Source organism: Trachypithecus francoisi, unplaced genomic scaffold, assembly GCF_009764315.1.
Source record: "Trachypithecus francoisi isolate TF-2019V2 unplaced genomic scaffold, Tfra_2.0 Lachesis_group3, whole genome shotgun sequence".
NCBI lineage: Eukaryota > Metazoa > Chordata > Mammalia > Primates > Cercopithecidae > Trachypithecus > Trachypithecus francoisi.
In genome coordinates this window covers 161404227-161423484 of record NW_022681468.1, presented here as the reverse complement: position 1 = coordinate 161423484, position 19258 = coordinate 161404227, and the positions used below count along the sequence as shown (strand labels likewise).

The window sequence follows — 19258 nt, the reverse complement described above, 5'->3', positions numbered from 1 at the left end:
TATAATCACATGAGCCCATGCCTAATAAATTGCCTCTCATCTATCTATCTATCTATCTATCTATCTTCTATCTATAACTATCATCTATTGGTTCTGTATCTCTGAAAAACACACATTATACACCAGTAAATGCTTCAGCCTGCTGGTCCATCACGCATTCTCTGTCTTTGCTCCCCTTGACCCCTGCTGCTTGGGAGTGTTCGTTTCAGAGAGTTCTCCGCTTCCCATTGGCCCTGCAAAGAATGCTGCCCTCTTATCTCCAGGATCTGTTAGTCATACACTGAGGGATATTTCATGCCTTTTGTTGTGTTGTCTCTTAGGTGTCTCACTTGACCAACACACCTGGACCTCACGTTTTTGTCCCACTCAGCATTCTTTTTTTTTTTTTTTTTTGAGACGGGGTCTCACTCTTTCGCCCAGGCTGGAGTGCAGTGGCCGGATCTCAGCTCACTGCAAGCTCCGCCTCCCGAGTTTACGCCATTCTCCTGCCTCAGCCTCCCGAGTAGCTGGGACTACAGGCGCCGCCACCTCGCCCGGCTAGTTTTTTGTATTTTTTAGTAGAGACAGGGTTTCACCGTGTTAGCCAGGATGGTCTTGATCTCCTGACCTCGTGATCCGCCCGTCTCGGCCTCCCAAAGTGCTGGGATTACAGGCTTGAGCCACCGTGCCCAGCTGTCCCACTCAGTATTCTTAAAGAGTGTCTACCTTGGTAGGGATAAACTGAACATGGGTCAGAAAGGAGCCACAAGGATGTATTCCAATAAAAGTGAGTATTCTGTGAGACAGAAACCTGGTTACAGGTCAGACAATTAGACATTAGGCCATCCACCAGCATAAATAAGCATCCCAAGAAAAGCAGACTGTGAAAATTCAGTATTAAACCTTTGAGTCTTGTTGGGCAGGGCTATAGTTTATACCCATGATCCAGAGAGAAACCTCAAAAGCAAACAACAAATGACAGATATAAAACAAATATGGTGAGATAATTAGTCTATAGTTCAAGATATACATTCAGGAGAAAGACAGACATGGCACTGAGTTACATGAAAGTTTGTATTGCAGTGGTAGCTTTCTAAAAACAGAAAAATCTGTATCATGAGAATTTCAGTCCTAATCATATAAATATGAACAAAGACACCTAAAAATTACAGTCCAACTCAAACATTTATTTATTGGAGACAGGGTAATGCCATTTTGCCCAACCTGGCGTGCCATGGCTATTCACAGATGCAACCATAGCAAACTATGACCTCAAATACCTGGTCCCAAGTGATCCTTCTGCCTCACACTTCCTAGCAGCTGGGACTGCAGACACATGCTACTATGCCTGGCTAGATCCTATTCTTAAATTCAGAAAAGTTGCATATCTATACATTTTTCTATCTCATTTGTCTTTATGATCATACAGATGATAATCATACACATCACTTTATAAATAGTCAAGGCAAGTGTAGATGCATTATGGTATTCATAAAATATTCTGCTCTTCCCACTTGTTACTCTGGCCAACACTACTTTTGGATAATTGAGAAAATAAATGGGCTTTGGTACTCCTTAAATAATAGAGTAAACGAAAAATAAATTCATATAATTCATAATTTATCATGTTTATTATATTTGCACCCAGAGGTTAAGGTTCCAGGAAGAGTCAATTAAGTTTAGACCAAGTTGTGATGTCAAATATGTGAATTATGTCTTTACTCTTTAATTTTGAAATAAATTTATATTTACAGAAAGTTATAAAAAGATTACACAGGATTTCATCTACCCTGCAACTTTCTTTAATGTTGACATCTTATATAACCATAGATAGAATACGTATGAAAACATGAAAATTGATGACAGTATTAAACTACCAACTAAAGTACAGACTTTATTCATATTTTACCAGGTTTTCTACTGATATCATTTTTAAGTTTTTGGATTCACTCCAGGATAACACATTATACTTACTGTCAGATGCATTATTTATTGCACCATAGCCAATTACCACATAGCTCAGAGGCTAAAAAACCGACACACACATATTACTCACAGTTTCTCTGGGTCAGGAATCCAGATGTAGATGTTGCCGAGGACTCACCTGAAGGATCAGCTGGGAAGGGATCATCTTTCAAGCTTATAGTGGTTGTTAGGAGTCAATTGTTGCCCAGGTAGAGAAGACTTCAGTGGTACCTTTCTCTTGACCCATTAACAACTTAATAATGATTCTTCATTAATTCTTCATAAAAGAAAATAAAAACAACAGAGAAGAAGAGATTACTGCCTAATGCATTCTAAAGAGGCAGATTACTCTGATACTACAACTAGACAGAGATACTTTAAGAAAGGAAAATGCAAGGGCATGGTGGCTCACGTCTGTAATCTCAGTACTTTGGGAGGCTGACGTGGGCGGATCATCTGAGGTCAAGAATTTGAGACCAGCCTGGCCAATATTGTGAAACCCTATCTCTACTGAAAATATAAAAATTAGCCGAGTGTGGTGGCAGGTTCCTGTAATCCCAGCTACTCAGGAGGCTGAAGCAGAAGAATTGCTTGAATCCAGAAGGCGGAGTATTCAGTGAGCCAAGATTGTCTCACTGCACTCCATCCATCCTGGGCAACAGAGAGAGACTCCATCTCAAAAAAAAGAAGGAGAAAGGAAAATTGTAGACCAATATGTCTTATGAATACTGAGGCAATAATCCTCAAAGAAATAAACAATTCAGGTTCTTAAAACACATTTATACACTCTGATGAAGAGTACTTATGTCAGAATTGTAAGTTTGATAAACTAAAACATATAAAAACAATGAGTGTAATACATTTTATTAATAAATGAAAAAATAAACCCTCATGATGACCTCCAAGGATATGTAACAAGCATTTGAAAAATCCAAAACCCACTCATGGTAAAAACATGAAAAAATTATGCATGAAAGGAAATGTTCTTTACTTGGAAACAGACATCCATGAAAAGCTCACATAACACTGGTATCAAGAAAGTCTCAGTAATTTTTCCAAAATTAAAAACTCAAAAAGCTTATCCACTACCACCATTCTATTATAAATTGTAATTGAGGATCCAGTCAATAAATTATGCTAGAAAAATAAATATAACACTATCAGAATGAAAATAAATCAATCAGGCTGGGTGCGGTGGCTCACGCCTGTAATCCCAGCACTTTGGGAGGCCAAGGAAGGTGGATCACCTGAGCTTGGAAGTTCCAGACCAGACTGGCATGGTGAAATCCCGTCTCTACTAAAAATATATAAAAATTAGCCAGGCATGGTAGCAGGCGCCTGTAACCCCAGCTATTTGGGAGGCTGAGGAAGGAGAATCACTTGAGCCTAGGAGGTGAAGGTTGCAATGAGCCGAGACTGCACCACTGCACTCCATCCTGGGCAACAGAGCAAAACTCCATATCAAAAAATAAAAAAATGAAAGAAATCAAATTGTCTCTATGTACCAGTAAAATGATCTAGTATATACAAAATCCTAAGGAATCCACTAATATAAGATTAGAACATAAAATTCAGTAATGTTGTAGTGTACAAGGTCAATAAAAAACAATTGCATTCTATTATACTGCAAATAAACTGAAAACGGAAACTCAAAAACAATTCCACTTAATATAGTTGGGAATCCTGTACAAGGCGACTGTACACTGGGCCTCATTCCTGGCCCCCAGTGATTTCTGAGGAAGGGGTGAGTTGAACAGGCAAGGAGTGATCTACTCTTACCACCGCCATCTGGAATCCTGGCAGCACCCCATGACCACGAAGGACACTTGAGCTTGCAGGGAGAGCTGTTTAGAGAGGTCGTAAGGGCAGGACTCCAGCCTGTGTAAAGCCCAGAGGGTTTGTCGCTGGAATGTCTGTAGTGGAGCACAAGCAGGGATGCCCATTACCCAAAGCTTGCCACGCTCCCCTAGGAGACTTCAGTCTTAGGTGAACTGTTGGACTAGAACACAGCAGGGTGATCTTGCCTGTGAGATGAGGCTATTCCAATCTCAGTGACCCGTATCTGCTGGCTTCTAGAGCCCCAGCTTGGCTGCACTCGCTTGTAGTGCAGCCTCACATGCCTAACTAAGGTGCCTCCCAGGGGCCCACATCATACCTGCTTCACTGGCAGACTGTGCTAGACTGTCAGGGGGCTCCAGCAGAGTGGTCCCTGTTACATACACCCAAGTTCACCTACACCCAAACCCGACTGCAGCCTCCCCCATGCTGCTTTGCTGGCATGCACTTGCCCACAGCCACCTTGCTACCACTTTGCCAGCACACGTGTGCGTGTGGGCAGACCTCACCCAGTCGTTAGTAAATACCTTGGCCCTTCCAGTGCAGCAGGTTCCTAACTTTGACAGGACAGAGAACAAAGCTGGGGGTTGGATATCAACCCCACAGAGTTAGAGCACACATCCCAGGAGTACTGAATTCAGCCTAAAACCTTCCAGATATAAAGCCAATTGACTTAACCCACTACATACCACAATCAAACCCCCAGGGGCATCGAAGAAGACAAAAGCAAAGTAACTCATCCAAAGGACAATAATTACAAAGACTGAAGGAACATCAGCCCACTTCCCAAAAATTGGTTCTTAACCAGGCTGAAACGGCTGAAATGACAGAATAGAATTCAGAACATGGATAAGAACAAAGATAATCAATATTGAGAAGAAAGTCAAAACCCAATCCTAAGGTATAAAATAAAATGATACAAAAGATAAAAGACAAAATTGGCATTTTAAGACATAACAAAATTGATTACATAGAGCTGAAAAAAATCACTTCAAGAATTTCAGAATACAATGGCCACTATTAACAGGAGAATCAACCAAACATAGAAAAGAATCTCAGAGGCTGGGAGCAGTGGCTCAGGCTTGTAATCCCAGCACTTTCAGAGGCGGAGGTGGGTGGATCACAAGGCCAGGAGATCGACACGATCCTGACTAACATGGTGAAACCCTGTCTCTGCTAAAAATACAAAAAATTAGCCGGGTGTGGTGTCGGGCGCCTGTAGTCCCAGCTACTCGGGAGGCTGAGGCAGGAGAACGGCGTAAACCCGGGAGGCGGAGCTTGCAGTGAGCTGAGATCCGGCCACTGCACTCCAGCCTGGGCGACAGAGTGAAAGTCAGTCTAAAAAAAAACACAGAATCTCAGAGCTTAAAGACCTGTTCTCTGAAATACCTCAGATGAAAATTTTTAAAAAGGTAAAAGAATAATAGACAAAACCTCTAAGAAATATGAGATTATATATAGAGACCAAATTATGGCTTATTGGTGTCCCTGAAAGAGAAGGAGTGAAAGAAAGTCACTTGGAAAACATTCCAGGATATTATCCAATAAGCTTTCCCAAACTCGTTAGAGAGGCCAACATTCAAATTCAGGAACTTCAGAGAAACTCTGTCAGATACTACACTATGACCATCCCTAAGACACTTAGTCAACAGATTCTCCAAGGTTGAAATGAAAGAAACAATGTTAAAGGCAACTAGACAGAAGGGGCAGGTTACCCACAAAAGGGAATGTCACCACACTAACAGTGGACTTTTCAGCAGAAACCTTACAAGCCTGAAGAGATTGCAGGAAGTAGGGGTGAAGGTGGGGGCAGGATGTGCATTTAGCATTCTTAAAGAAAACAATTTCCATCAAACTAAGAATCCATCAAACCAGGAATTTCACATCCAATCAAACTAAGCTTCATAAGTGAAGGAGAAATGAGATTATTTTCAGACAAGCAAATGCTAAGATAATTCATTACCATTAGACCCGCCTTACGGGAGACCCTGATGGGAGTGCTAAATATGGCAAGGCCATTACCAGTCACTGCAGAAACACACTTAAGTACATAAAGCATTAACACTATAAAGTAACCACACAAAAAAGTCTGCATAATAACCAGGTAACACAACCACAGGATTAAATCTATACATATCAATATTAATATTGGATGTGAACAGGCTAAATTCCCTAATTAAAAAGTACAGAGTGGCAGGTTAAGTACAGAAGGAAAACTCAACTGTATGCTGGCTTCAAGAGATCCACTTCATATGTACTGACACTCAGGCTCAAAGTAAAGGGATGAAGGAAAATCTATCAAGCAAACGGAAAATAGAAAAACACAGAGGTTGCTGTTCTAATTTCAGGCAAAGAAAGACTTAAAAAAATAAAGATAAAAAGACAAAGAAAGGGTCAAGGGTTCCATCTAACAAGAAGACCTAACTATGATACATATATACACCTAACACCGAAAGACGCAGATTCATAAAGCAAGTTCTTAGAGACCTAGAAGACACTTTGATAATCACAAAATAATAGCTGCAGACTTCCAAAACCCCACTGACTGTATTAGACAGACCATCAACTTGGAAAACTGATGAAGATATTTAAGACCTGAACTTGACACTTAACCAAATAGACCTAATAGACATCTAAGGAACAGTGCACTCCCAAACAACAGAATATACATTCTTCTGAACACATGGCACATACCCTAAAATTGAACATGCACTCAGCAATAAAACAATCCTCAGCAAATTAAAAAACTGAAATTATCCAAACCACATTCTCAGAATAGAAATCAATACCAAGAAAATCACTCAAAACCATACAGTTACATGGAAATTAAGCAATCTTCTTCTGAACGATTTTTGAATAAATAATGAAATTAAGGCAGAAATCAAGAAATTCCTTGAAACCAATGAGAACAAATATACAACATACCAGAATCTCTGGGACACAGTTAAAGCAGCATTAAGGGATAAGTTTATAACACTAAACACCCACATCAAAAAGTTAGAAATATCTCAAATTAACAATCTAACATCACTCTTAGAGGGACTAGAGAAACAGGGACAACCAACCCCACAGGTAGGAGAACACAAAAAATAACCAAAATCAGAGCTGAAGTGAAAGAAGTTGGGATGTGGAAAACCATATGAAAAACCACACAAATTTAGAAGTTGTTTCATGGAAAGAATAAACAAGATTGTGATATAGTTTGGATCTGTAACCTCGCAACATGTCATGTTGAATTGTAGTCCCCAGTGTTGGAGATGGGGAATGGTTGGAGTTGATTAGATAATGTAGGTGGTGGTTTCTCATGAATGGTTTAGCATCATCCCCTTGGTGCTGTTCTTGTGATAGTGAGTTATCATGAGATACGGAGCATCTCTCCTTCTCTATCTGTTGCTCCTTCTCTGACCATGTATGATGCCTGTTCCTCCTTTGCCTTCTGCCACGATTGGAAGCTTCCTGAAGTCTCCCCAAAAGCAGAAGCCACAACCTGAACCATAAGCCAATTAAACCTTGCTTCTTCATAAATTACCCAGTCTCTTTATATCAATGTGAGAATGAACTAATATAAAAATTGTTACTGGGGAGTGGGACGTTGCCACAGATACCTGAAAATATGGAAGCAGCTTTGGAACTGGGTAATGGGCAAAGGTTGGAAGACTTCAGAGGACTCAGAAGAATACAGGAAAATAAGGGAAAATTGGAAACTTCTTAGAGACTTGAATGATTGTGACCCAAATGCTGATAGTCATATGAACAGAGATGGCCAGGCTAATGTCGTCTCAGGTGGAAATGAATAACTTAATTGGGAACTAAAGCAAAAATCACTTTTGTTACGCCTTAGCAAAGAACTTGGCCACACTGTGTCCCTGCCCTAGGGATCTGCAAAACTAAACTTTGAACTTAAGAATGATGATTTAGTGTATCTGGTGGAATACCTACCTAAGTAGCAAAGCATTTAACATGAGGCCTGCCTGCTTCTAACAGCCTGTGCCTATGCGCATGAGCAAAAAATGACCTAAAGTTGGCACTTATATTTAAAGAGGAAGCAGAGTGTAAAAGTTTGGAAAATTTGCAGCCTACTCATATGATAGAAAAGTAAAGCTGATTTTCAGGGGAGGAATTCAAGATGGCTGCAGAAATTTACTTAAGTAAAAAGGAGCTAAGTGCTAATAGCCAAGATAATTAATTGCAAGAAGGCCTTGAATACATTTTAGAGATCTTTGTAGCAGTCCCTCCCATCACAGGCTTGGAAGCCTAGGAGGATAGAATGGTTTCATGGGCCAGGCCCAGGGTCCTGCTGCCCTTTACAGCCTCTGCTTGCTGCATCCCAGCTGTTTCAGCTTTAGCCATGGTTTAAATGGATCTAAGTCCAGTTCAGGCCACTGCTTCAGAGGGTGTGAGCTATAAGCCTTGTTGTCTTCCACATGGTGTTAAGCCTGCAGGTACACAGAGTGCAACAGTTGAGGCTTGGCAGCCTCCACATAGGTTTCAGAGAATGTATGGAATGTATGGAAAAGTCCAGGTGTCCAGGCAGAAGATTACTGCAGAGGCAGAACCCTCACAGCAGAGAACCACCACTAGGGTAGTGCAGAGGGGATATGTTGGGTTGGAGTCCAAATGCAGAGTCCTCGCCTAGTGGAATTGTGAGAAGGGGACCACACTCCTCCAGACTCTGAAACTGTAGGCCCACTGAAGCTTGCATGTTGTGCCTGGAAAAGCCACAGGCACTCAACACCAGTCCATGAGAGCAGCCACAGGGCCATGGCTGTGAAAGGCCTTGGGAGCCCATCCCTTGTATCAGTGTGCCTTGGATATGGGATCTGGAGTCAAAGGATATTATTTTGGAGCTTTAAGATTTAATGACTACCCTTCTGGGTTTCAGACTTTCATGGGGCCTACACCCTCTTTCTTTTGGCTGATTTCTCTCTTTTGGAACAAGAATGTTTACCAAATGCCAATAGTTCCACTGTATCTTGGAAGTAACTAGCTAGTTTTGTTTGTTTTTTGAGACAGAGTCTCAGTCTGCCCAGGCTGGAGTACAGAGGCGCGATCTTGGCTCACTGCAACCTCTGCCTCCTAGGTTCAAGCAACTCTCATGTCTCAGCCTCCTGAGTAGCTGGGATTACAGGTGTGTGCTGCCATGCCTGGCTAATTTTTTTTTTTTTTGGTAGAGACAGGGTTTCACTATGTTGGCCAGGCTGGTCTCAAACCCCTGACCTCAAGTGATCTGCTCACTTTGGCTTCCCAAAGTGCTGAGATTAGAGGCATGAGCCACTGTGCCCAGCCTAACTAGTTTTTGATTTTACAGAATCATAGGTGAAAGGGACTAGCCTTGTCCCAGATGAGACTTTGAACTTTGGAATTCTGAGTGAATGCTGGAATGAGTTAAGACTTTGCAGGAATGTTAGGAAGGCAAAATTGTATTTTGCAAAGTGAGAACATGAGATTGGGGGACCAGGAGTGGAATGATAAGGTTTTGATCTGTGTCAACAACAAATCTCATGTCAAATTATAATCTCCAATGTTGGAGGTGGGGCCTGCTGGGAGGAGATTGGATCATGGGGGCAACTTCTCATGAATGCTTTATCACCATCCTTTTGGTGCTGTTCTTGTGATCGTGATGTAAATGTATTATGTTAGTGGCAAGTAAAATCAGATTAAATTGAATACAGTTTCAATTATATTAACAGCAATGACTAGAAAAAAGCAGTGCAGTACCAATTTTGCAGAAAGTGTGGAAACAAATCCAGGTCTAGTGACAATTTGGAGTAAGTTTGGAGATTGTGTATAATTGTAACTCTCCTCTTTCCCTGCAGTCCAATAAATATTTGCATGTCCATTGGCCACCATGTCCTCACGGGAGACAGTAGTGTCATTAAGTCTAGTGTTCACTCCGTAAGGCATAATATTTGTATCATTTTCTTCCTTATCCTTTAAGAGCCTTAAAGTTATCTCATTAAGATTGGAAGTTGCTCTTGTTTACTTTCTTGTTGATTTAAATTAAAACGTGTCAGGCTAATAGGTTGTTGAAATGTAATCATTTTATCCAAAGTTTTAAATTATTTTTATTGTAGTCAATTAAATCTCTCTATATATCCTGCTGCTGTGGGATTACAGAGTAGGTGAAAAGTCTGTTCTATATCCCATTTATCTGCCAATGGCTGTGTAATTCTTCATGCAAAATGAGTTCCTTTATCACTTTCAATTATTTTAGGGCTCCATAGTGAGCTATCATATATTCTAAGGCTGAGATGGCATATTTGGCAGATGAATGGCTAACCACTATTACTATGTTAATCTCTGCGTACATATCAACCATTGTTACTGCATATTTTTATGGCTAGGGATAATTTAATGATCCTATAAAATCTTATCTGGAAGCACAGGTTGAAGGTGCTAGGTTTGTACCTATCTATGGCTGTAGAACAGCTCTACTTTAGATCAGCTTTACATTGCTCACAATTACCTTTGGCCTTTTGAATTTGGTGCCATCTTGCTTTCAGTTTCTTATGGCCACCTGTACACTAAACATACATCTAATCTCTTTTTCCTTATGTAGTTATAGTTGTTTTTATGGAGTGTAGGCTAGTTCCGGTGCTTAACTTTAAAGTCATCTCCCTATTTCATTATAATTGTTTGGTACCTGTGGTATTTCCCATTCCTTGTCTTATTTTCTTTTGAGTTGAAGATGTAGTACTGAATATCATGAGCTTTCTGATTTTCTGTGTAGCTTTATTTATTTATTTATTTTTTTGAGGCGGAGTCTCGCTCTGTCGCCTGGACTGGAGTGCAGTGGCCGGATCTCAGCTCACTGCAAGCTCCGCCTCCCGGGATTATGCCATTCTCCTGCCTCAGCCTCCCGAGTAGCTGGGACTACAGGCGCCGCCACCTCACCCAGCTAGTTTTTGTATTTTTTAGTAGAGACGAGGTTTCACCGTGTTAGCCAGGATGGTCTCGATCTCCTGACCTCGTGATCCGCCCGTCTCGGCCTCCCAAAGTGCTGGGATTACAGGCTTGAGCCACCGCGCCCGGCCTGTGTAGCTTTAATTGGGGTATGTTTTGTGTGTTAATGGTTATGATTTCTGATAATGCATCTACATGGTTATATGATTTTGTGGCTTCTGAATTATCTTTTTGCTGCACCAATATAAGTATGTCAAATATCATAATTCTGTTTCATAATTCACATAGTTCCTCCCAATAAAATTTGGACCATATACTTTTAGAATTATTTTTTAAATTATTTTGCTTCCATGTTTGTAACCACCGGGTTATGCCTTTCAGAACTGTCATGAGTCTGTGGAAATGTAAATTTTATTTTGATTTTCTCACACTGAATGTCTGACTGCTAGAACACCTGCAATCAATTCTGCATGCTGTGCAGAGAGTAATTGACCTGCCTCCTTCAGGATTGTGTGGTCCTGGGGTCTGAGCGCTGTTTTGTCCATTGGGTCTGGCCTTGGGTCACAGAGGCTGATCCATTTGTAAACCAGGTGTTGGGCAAGACATTTAGACAAGATGGGGCCTCATTTTCCTAGATTGGCATGGAGTGTCCCTGTGCTTGGAATACCTTCCAGCATGCCTATTTCAGTCTTGACAGTCTCCTCCGTGAGGAGACCTGGTTGACCCTTAAAGCCAGTGTCTCCACCCTGGATTTACCATTTCTATGGAAGCAATGTTGATCAATTTTACCCAGGGAAGGAGAGCCATGTGGCATCTAATTGTGATGTTGTTGCCAGTCAGAGGCTCCGTTTCTTGTTTCTTAAGGCTTCATGCCTAAGCCATATGCATCTTTCAAATGGGCTTAATTTGTTCTTAGAGTATGAGAATTTTATTGTTCAAAATCCCACTGGTAGGAAGGTTTTAGAACCTGGTTTCTTTTCACACGATGACCATGGACCGTGTTCTACATTCATTACTCATTAGAATTTCCAACCAAGTTGTGAATCAGAAGATGCGTAATGCAGAGCTTGGGATGTGGTAACATAGTCTTTGAGTGGTTCAAGTGCTTACGCTTGTTCTTGTCTCTAGGGGAAATTTTGGGATTTACTAGTTATCTTATATATTGGTTTTAGGATGATGTTTCGAGAGGATATATGTTATCTCCAGTTACCAAATAAAAACCTATTATTCTTTGTGCTTCCTGTTTATTGGTCCCCTAAGGGCTTTTATCATTGTGGTCATTATTTTTCTCCCTTCTGAGGACCATTGTACTCTTAAAAATTTACAATTAGTGTCCAGGCCTACGGTTTTCCCTGTATTAATAGTCCATCTCAGTGATCTTAAGTATGTTGCTAATTGTCATGTTTCCTGTTTAAGATTCTGCTGGTCATTGTTTTAGCACTGTAATGTAAGCTATGTATTATGTTATTAGTGATCTGTGTTTCAATTGGTTTATAGGTAATGATAAAATGGAGTGAGCTATTTAAATATCCTTGTAGTGAACTTTTAAATTGGTATTGTCTGCCTTCGTAGGTAAAAGTGGTATATTCCCGGCTTTATCTATTGGCATGGCAAAGAGCATGTCTGAAATATCTGTGGTTACACAGTAGCTTCCATTGTACTCAGTGATCTTATCAATGACTTCTTCAACATCTGGTAATGCTCCTGTCATTTTAGTTGAGACGTGATTTAAAATTTTCTAGTCAATAGCTCCCGTGATTTCAGGACAGGCCATAAGGGAAAAGTAATTTGAAATGCCCATTGTAATAATGTTGAGGATTTCCAGAGTTTTGCTACAACTTCTGTATATCTTCCCTTAATGTCTATTGCTTAATGTAGCCTGGTGGGTTGTAGACAGTGTTAGAGGTTCCACTTTAGTCTGCGATAGGTTGAGAGTTTTCACTCCTTTAGTTTTTTTTTTTTTTTTTTTTTTTGAGACGGAGTCTCTATTGCCCAGGCTCGAATGCAGTGGCATGATCTCCGCTCACTGCCAGCTCTGCCTCCTGGGTTCACTCCATTCTCCTGCCTCAGCCTCCTGAGCAGCTGCAACTACAGGCACCCACCACCACGCCTGGCTAATTTTTTGTAGTTTTAGTAGAGACAGGGTTTCACTGTGCTAGCCAGGACGGTCTCGATCTCCTGACCTTGTGATCTGCCCGCCTCGGCCTCCCAAAGTGCTGGGATTACAGGCGTGAGTCATCACGCCCGGCCTCCTTTAGTTTCTTAATAGGCCACCATAGGTTAAAAAGTTTTGGAATCAGATGCATTCCCATTATGTTTTCTAATTTTGGTAAACAGTATAAAGTGCAAGCAGTAAGTTTAGTTAATAGATTGTATGGAAGCAGAAATTGAGGAGCCTCTGGTTGTTTCCTCAAAGTACTTTATATGGATGTTTATGTCAGAGTGTGCTGCATTGTATGTAATAAGGTTTATTTGTAATTTGGTGTCTAAAAGAAATGTGTATATATGTGCACACTTATTTGTATAGCTATTGTGTACCTGTTCTGTTACCCTTAGGTTTGAGTGTTTTAGCCCATACCTGGAAGGAGGCGTTTCTAGTTGTTTAATTTTGTCTGTCTTTTGTGGTTTCTGTTTTTTAAATTTGTTGGTTCTGTTTTGGACAATTGGAAGGTTTTATTTTATTTTATTTTTGAGATGGCGTTTCGCTCTTGTCCAGGCTGAAGTGCAATGGTGCCATCTCGTCTCGGCTCACTGCAACCTCTCCTGCCTCAGCCTCCTGAGTAGCTGAGATTACAGGTGTGTGCCACCATGTCTAGATAATGTTTGTATTTTTAGTAGGGACGGGGTTTCACCATGTTGGCCAGGTTGGTTTTGAACTCCTGACCTCAGGTGATCTGCTCTCCTCGGCCTCCCCAAGTTCTGGGATTGCAGGCATGAGCCACCGCACCCAGCTAGATGTTTGGAAGGTCTTTACTCATTATTTTGGCATCTGGGCTGGGCCTTCAATGGCCCTGTTTCCTTGTGTCCTTGGTTGCCAATTATTTTGTTTGTGCTGTGAATTATTTTGTATCTGGCTTGCAAATTTGTCTGCCTTGGTTTATTTTGCAAAGGTACGTTAGGTCAATTTTTAATGATTTTTGAGACTTTTGTTTTGAATATAAAGAATTTCAGTCCCTTCCTGGGTTTATTTCTTAGTGTTTTTATTAAGTTTGCTATAAATATTACCTTAGGGGTTCCTGAAGAGTCTGCCAAAATTTGAATGTTTCTAGTCTATCTTTTATGGTTCTCAGTGCTGAGACTGTTAATTTAGGAGACTTTCAGGTTAGGTGGTACTCAGAAGTGATGTCTTCACTTGAAGCTAGAATTTCAAATGAGTGGCATATTCGTTGTATCTATCACATACCAACTGATGTGTATTGGTAGCCAAAAATAGCTAATTTTCTTGTATTTCTGTGTGCCTTATAGCAAATCGTTGCACTGGAGCCCATCTCCAAATATTGTTGGGTCTAAATATGGTTGGATGGATCTCCAGGCTAATGTGATTCACTACCAGAGAGACAGGTCATGCCCTGGGTGATTTTTTTTGTTAGTTCTAATATTTCATCTTTAGAGATGGGTTTTCTGCTAGTGTAGTGATCCGATGCATTTCTGTGCCTGAAAGTACTGTGGTGTTCGGTCCATTATCCCATAGATGGACGGGCCATTCTGCGTCTGTGGTTTGTCTTTGGCAAGAATCTGTTCTTATTTTTGAAATTCTTCTCTGGTGTATTCTTTGTTCTCACTGATACACTGTGGTCTGTGATTTCCATGGTTACAATCTATGATTCTTTTTCTAGTTATTATGGGCCTTGCCACATAATCCCACCAGGAACCATCATCATCTACTGAGTCCTCTGGCTGTGGGCGCTTTGATCCCAGGGATTCCTCATTGAATGTGATATATGAGAATAATGTACTTTCCTTAAAATTATATGAGCTATCTCTTTGCCCTTCTGGTGACTCCTGTCAATACATGAGATATTTACATGAACAGTTCAGGAATTTCTTCCCTTGGGGTATTGCTTATCAAAAGTTTTACATGTTCAGGCTTTCTCATGACTGACCACAGATCCTCAGGAGTTTGTACAGTAAGAGCTTTCCTGGCTTCCAAAACTATTGGGCACCAGGGTTCTTCAACGCTGAGAACTGTGTGTGGCCTGTGAGTCCTCTGGCATGCCTGCTCAATTTCTGTCCTAGCGCCCATATTATGCAATATTAGTTGCAAATTTATATAGTTTCTTCATAATAAATACTTTATTACCTTAACCAACTTCACAAATGGACTGCAATACTTAACTTCCCTTTCTTTCAACCAAATAAAAAATTTGTTTTGCCAGCCTTCTACTGATAAGTTAAGTTCCGGCTTAGTGTGAGCCCTCGGGCTCCACCAGCTTCCTAGCTTAGCATCAGCCAAGACCTTGTCAGATTTTGTATTTGCATGACATGGGTGGGTTCCATCTCATCATCTAAGGTTTTCCTTGGGGAGTCAGGCTTTCAAGACTAAGTGAGATTATATCTCTTTTTAGACAGTGTGGTAGTTTCTTTGGCCAAATGACTTGATTTCTAATTAAGGTTTTATGAGGGTCCTGGCTTTAGAAATTTCCTTAATGTGGCCAATCATAGGTATGTCATTATAAATGCCAGTTTATTTTAGTTTTGGGAATTTGTCTAACTGTGGAAAACAGTTGCTGACTATGTCAATTGTTGTGAGTGGCACAAGGTCAGACATAAAGTGAGCCATGAACACTTGTGACTTTCCACAAGGTCAGACATTCATTGATGCTGTTCCAATTGTAAAAGCCACAAGTTACATGGAGTTCCTAAGGAGGCAAATCTCCTTACTACTAATTCCATAGTCAGAGCCATGATGGAGTCTCAAGCCAATCCACAAGTCAGTCAGTATTGCAACCCATATATAGTAGTACACTAAATCAATAAACAGGTGTAATAGATCAAACATCCCACATAAAATAATACTTAACATCAAAAGAAAAGAAGATAGAAAAGGGGTTAACAAACCCATTCAAGAATAGTGACATGAACAAGAGTGTCTTGCACTAATCCAGAAGGTATTCAATGTCTTGAAAGTAAGAAGACTTGATTTGAGCAGAGGCTTTGGTGGCAGATGTTAGATGCTGATCATGAGTGGAAGCAAGATTGTGTGTATGGAAACAACCGTGTCCAGATGATTAAGTCCTGCTTTTCAAAAATGGTTCTTGATTCCTCTTGTGTGGACCTATAGTAAAGGGTTGTGCCTTTATTTGGTTGGCTGTAGTCTCTATTGATTAGGTAAACATCTGGTTCTTTTTGGCATGATATGTCTTTTGAAATAAAAGATGGAGTCTTTTTCTAAGATGGAATCACATATGTCGATGGTGCTCCATACCTGACAGGAATCTGTACTTGGTGTGAAGTGGGGTGTTAGAATGATGGAGAAATGGAGGCAAACAGAAGCATCCAAATCCATGACACCGCAAGTTGGCCAGCCTAAACGTCCCTGCCTATCTCCTCCCTTGTTCCTCTTGAGACAAACCAACTCTGGTAATTCTCAGGGACATCCTCAGAGGGCAGTTACCATCCTCAATTGTTCTGACTTTCATTCTAACAGCAAGACCAAGTGAGCCGGAGTAACATTTTAAGAAAATAGATCCAGACATTTAAAATTACTCCACACAGAATGCATTCTTGGAGGAGCTGCTCCTGCCTCATTTATTGACCTTCCCTCCCTCCCCTGCCTAGTCTCTCCGTGGTTTTCCCTTCCTGCTCCTGCCTCCTCACATATTACTCATCCCAGCCATCCTTCAAACCCACTGCCCTCTTCTGATGCCCTGGCCTGTGCCACGGACACACTTGTTCATACTCTCATGTTAACAAAATGGCTGGGCTTTGTGTTCCAGAAAGGAACCTCAGTGTACTGTCTACGGGAATCAATGCTCTCTGTGTCTTTCACAGTTCAGACAAACTACACCCATAACAGAGACATACAGAGCTCTGTAAGCATGAGATTCTGAGCAACTTTTGTCTCGTCGTTCCCAGAAATCTCCGTTCCTCTCCTTTACAACTAGAGGCAGTTCTGAGAAAATTTCTGAAAAAACTAAAACAGAGAATGTGTAAAATCTTTCTTTACTAAAAGAGTAGTATTCTCACTTAATTTAGAAAAGCTTGCTGCATGAAAAGATGAAAATAGTTGAAAATATATTTCATAATATAATTATGAATGAATCATTAGACACAAGATTAAAGGTATTAATACACAGTACAAAAGTAGAAATATGGCTGTGGATAATGTTTCTGACCAAAAAACAGAAATATTAAAGATATTTGCATGCAAAACCTAAAACCAAGAACAAATATTTCAAGGAATTGTCTGAAGTGGAAGCTTGTCATTGATCAGAAATCAGAATGATTGTTAAATGGCCTCAATTTTTATACAAAATAATGGAAATCCTTAAATAACCTGAGAGGGAGGGAAGAAAGCAGTTGGGCCTGCAGACCCACAGCAAGGCTATGGATTCAGCTCCGCCTTCTCCTCCACAACCTTTGGTGGGCATAGTCTGAAGGAGGAGGATCTCACCTAATACGTCCTCTGCACTTGTGCAGGAGGCACACAGGGATATCTGTACAGACTCCTGCCCTGTTCACTATTGTTGCTTACAAAGAAATTTTCCTAGACTCCAGAAAGCAGAGAAATAAAATCAGGAGGCATGAAGTTGAATGAAATTCATCTAGCATATACTAATAAAATAACACAGGGAATGGTGTGGGGGATTTTCTAAGATGCACAAGGACCTTAGAGATAAGCATGAACAGCATTGTTTTAGAGTTCTGTTCCATGAAAGGGACATAGATGCAAAGCAGCCCCCAAGTGCTGAAGGAGCCAAGAAACCAAAGGATGAAGCAAACAAATCCAGTTTGTCAGTTTTGCACTTTTGCAAGGAAAGGCCTGCAACAATCTTAAGGAAGTATCTCCACATATTTTTGTCCCAAGCTTACTGGCAGTGGTCCAACGTAGTCTATTTCCCAGTCCCTCACAAGAGTGGCTCTCTAATGGAGATGTCCAGGTATATGTGGGAGGCAGAGGGGGTGCAGGCAGGAGCAAACTAAGCCATTTGTTACCACTGCCATTAAATCTGCAGAGCAGAGGGGCAAGTCCCTTCTCTTTGCTATTTGCCAGCCCACTCATGCACTGTGATGTCCATCATGTTTGTGTGCCCAACCAGCTAGCTCAGAAGACTGAGATAGAGTGTTCTAATTTTTGCTAGGGTAAAATGAATCTGACTAGTTTCCTAAAATATGATACATGATTGGGCTTGCAGTGTGTTCTTGTAACCTTTCCCAAATGTCTTTCCACATAGCAGCTCCCCACAAGGTTTTTTTTTTTAAGTCCATGCTATTCACCCAGGGCCTATTCAGCAAGTGAAGTCATAAGACCGTTTAATACTGCCCAACTATCTGTACAGAGCACTGTCAGTCACGGCTCATGAGTACAAGCCAACTGTGCAGCTCAGAGTTTTGCGCACTGAATGCTTTGCTGCATTCCCATCTCAAACCCAGTAGTATTTGTCTGCAATTGCAGTTACTGCCGTGCATACACAATGGTTACCCCGGCTCCAACTATCTACGTGCCAAGCGTTTTCAAGAATAAGGGCTGTGGCTGTGTCTACCATTAGAGGTGTCTCCAGTGGTGGCTCCACAACACGGGCAGCTCTGGTCTCACACTATCCTGGCCCTAAGAGAGCATGCATCTCCCAAGGGACCCAGGGAGAGGACACTGCATTGCTGCAGGGATGCATGCCACTTTTGTGAAGTGGCGCCTTGAGAGATAACTATTACAGGCTTGAAACACAACCCTTCTATCTAGCCCTTAATAGAGAGATCTGTTCTCATTGTTACTGGCAAATGATCAGTTACAGGTTCAATGTGCTAGAAGGCTTTACATACTCCCAGGACCTGTTGTTCAATTGGAGAACAGTTTCAGCACACTCCCATAGGCTGTGACCAGAATCCTAGAAGAACTGCTTTGCTATGCTGAACATGCCAGAGGATCTCTCTTATCCCCTCAGGGTTTCTGGTCACACCTAAAGATATTTGTATCCCAGTAAGAAGGAAACTTAAGACTTGTGCCCAAGCCACTCATATTTTAGCTTTCTCAAATGCTTCTTCTAGTTCTTTATCCCAGAACCAACTAGATCCCCTCTTAACTAGTGAGTACAGGGGATGTGAACATTGAGCTAAATATGAGGTGAAAGCCCACCAGTATCCCAAAAGGTCCAGGAAACTGTCTCTGTGGAACTGTTTTTGGCATGGAAAACTGTTGAATTTTCTCAAGGACTGAGCCTGGAATGGTGTGTCTTACTTCACCAAGTGACCCTGAGGAACTTTGCAGCCAGTTCTGGGCCCTGTATCTTTTGTGGGTTGATGGCCCATCCTCTGGATTGAAGAAGGGTGCACAAAACACCTCGGTGTTGCTATAACAATGAAAGTCTGCAGAAGTTAGAATATGATCGATACCAGGCTGGTGAGTCAGGATGAAGGG

At 41.2% G+C, this 19258-nt stretch overlaps 1 long non-coding RNA gene across 4 annotated transcripts in view; it reads right to left on the bottom strand.

The window, feature by feature from the left end:
* Positions 1-19258, bottom strand: part of LOC117070969 — a 103554-nt gene that overhangs the window by 13991 nt on the left and 70305 nt on the right. For all 4 annotated transcript variants that reach the window (XR_004432116.1, XR_004432118.1, XR_004432117.1 and 1 more), the window contains one exon: positions 2084-2221. This is a non-coding gene — a long non-coding RNA (uncharacterized LOC117070969). The remainder of the gene's footprint in view (positions 1-2083; positions 2222-19258) is intronic.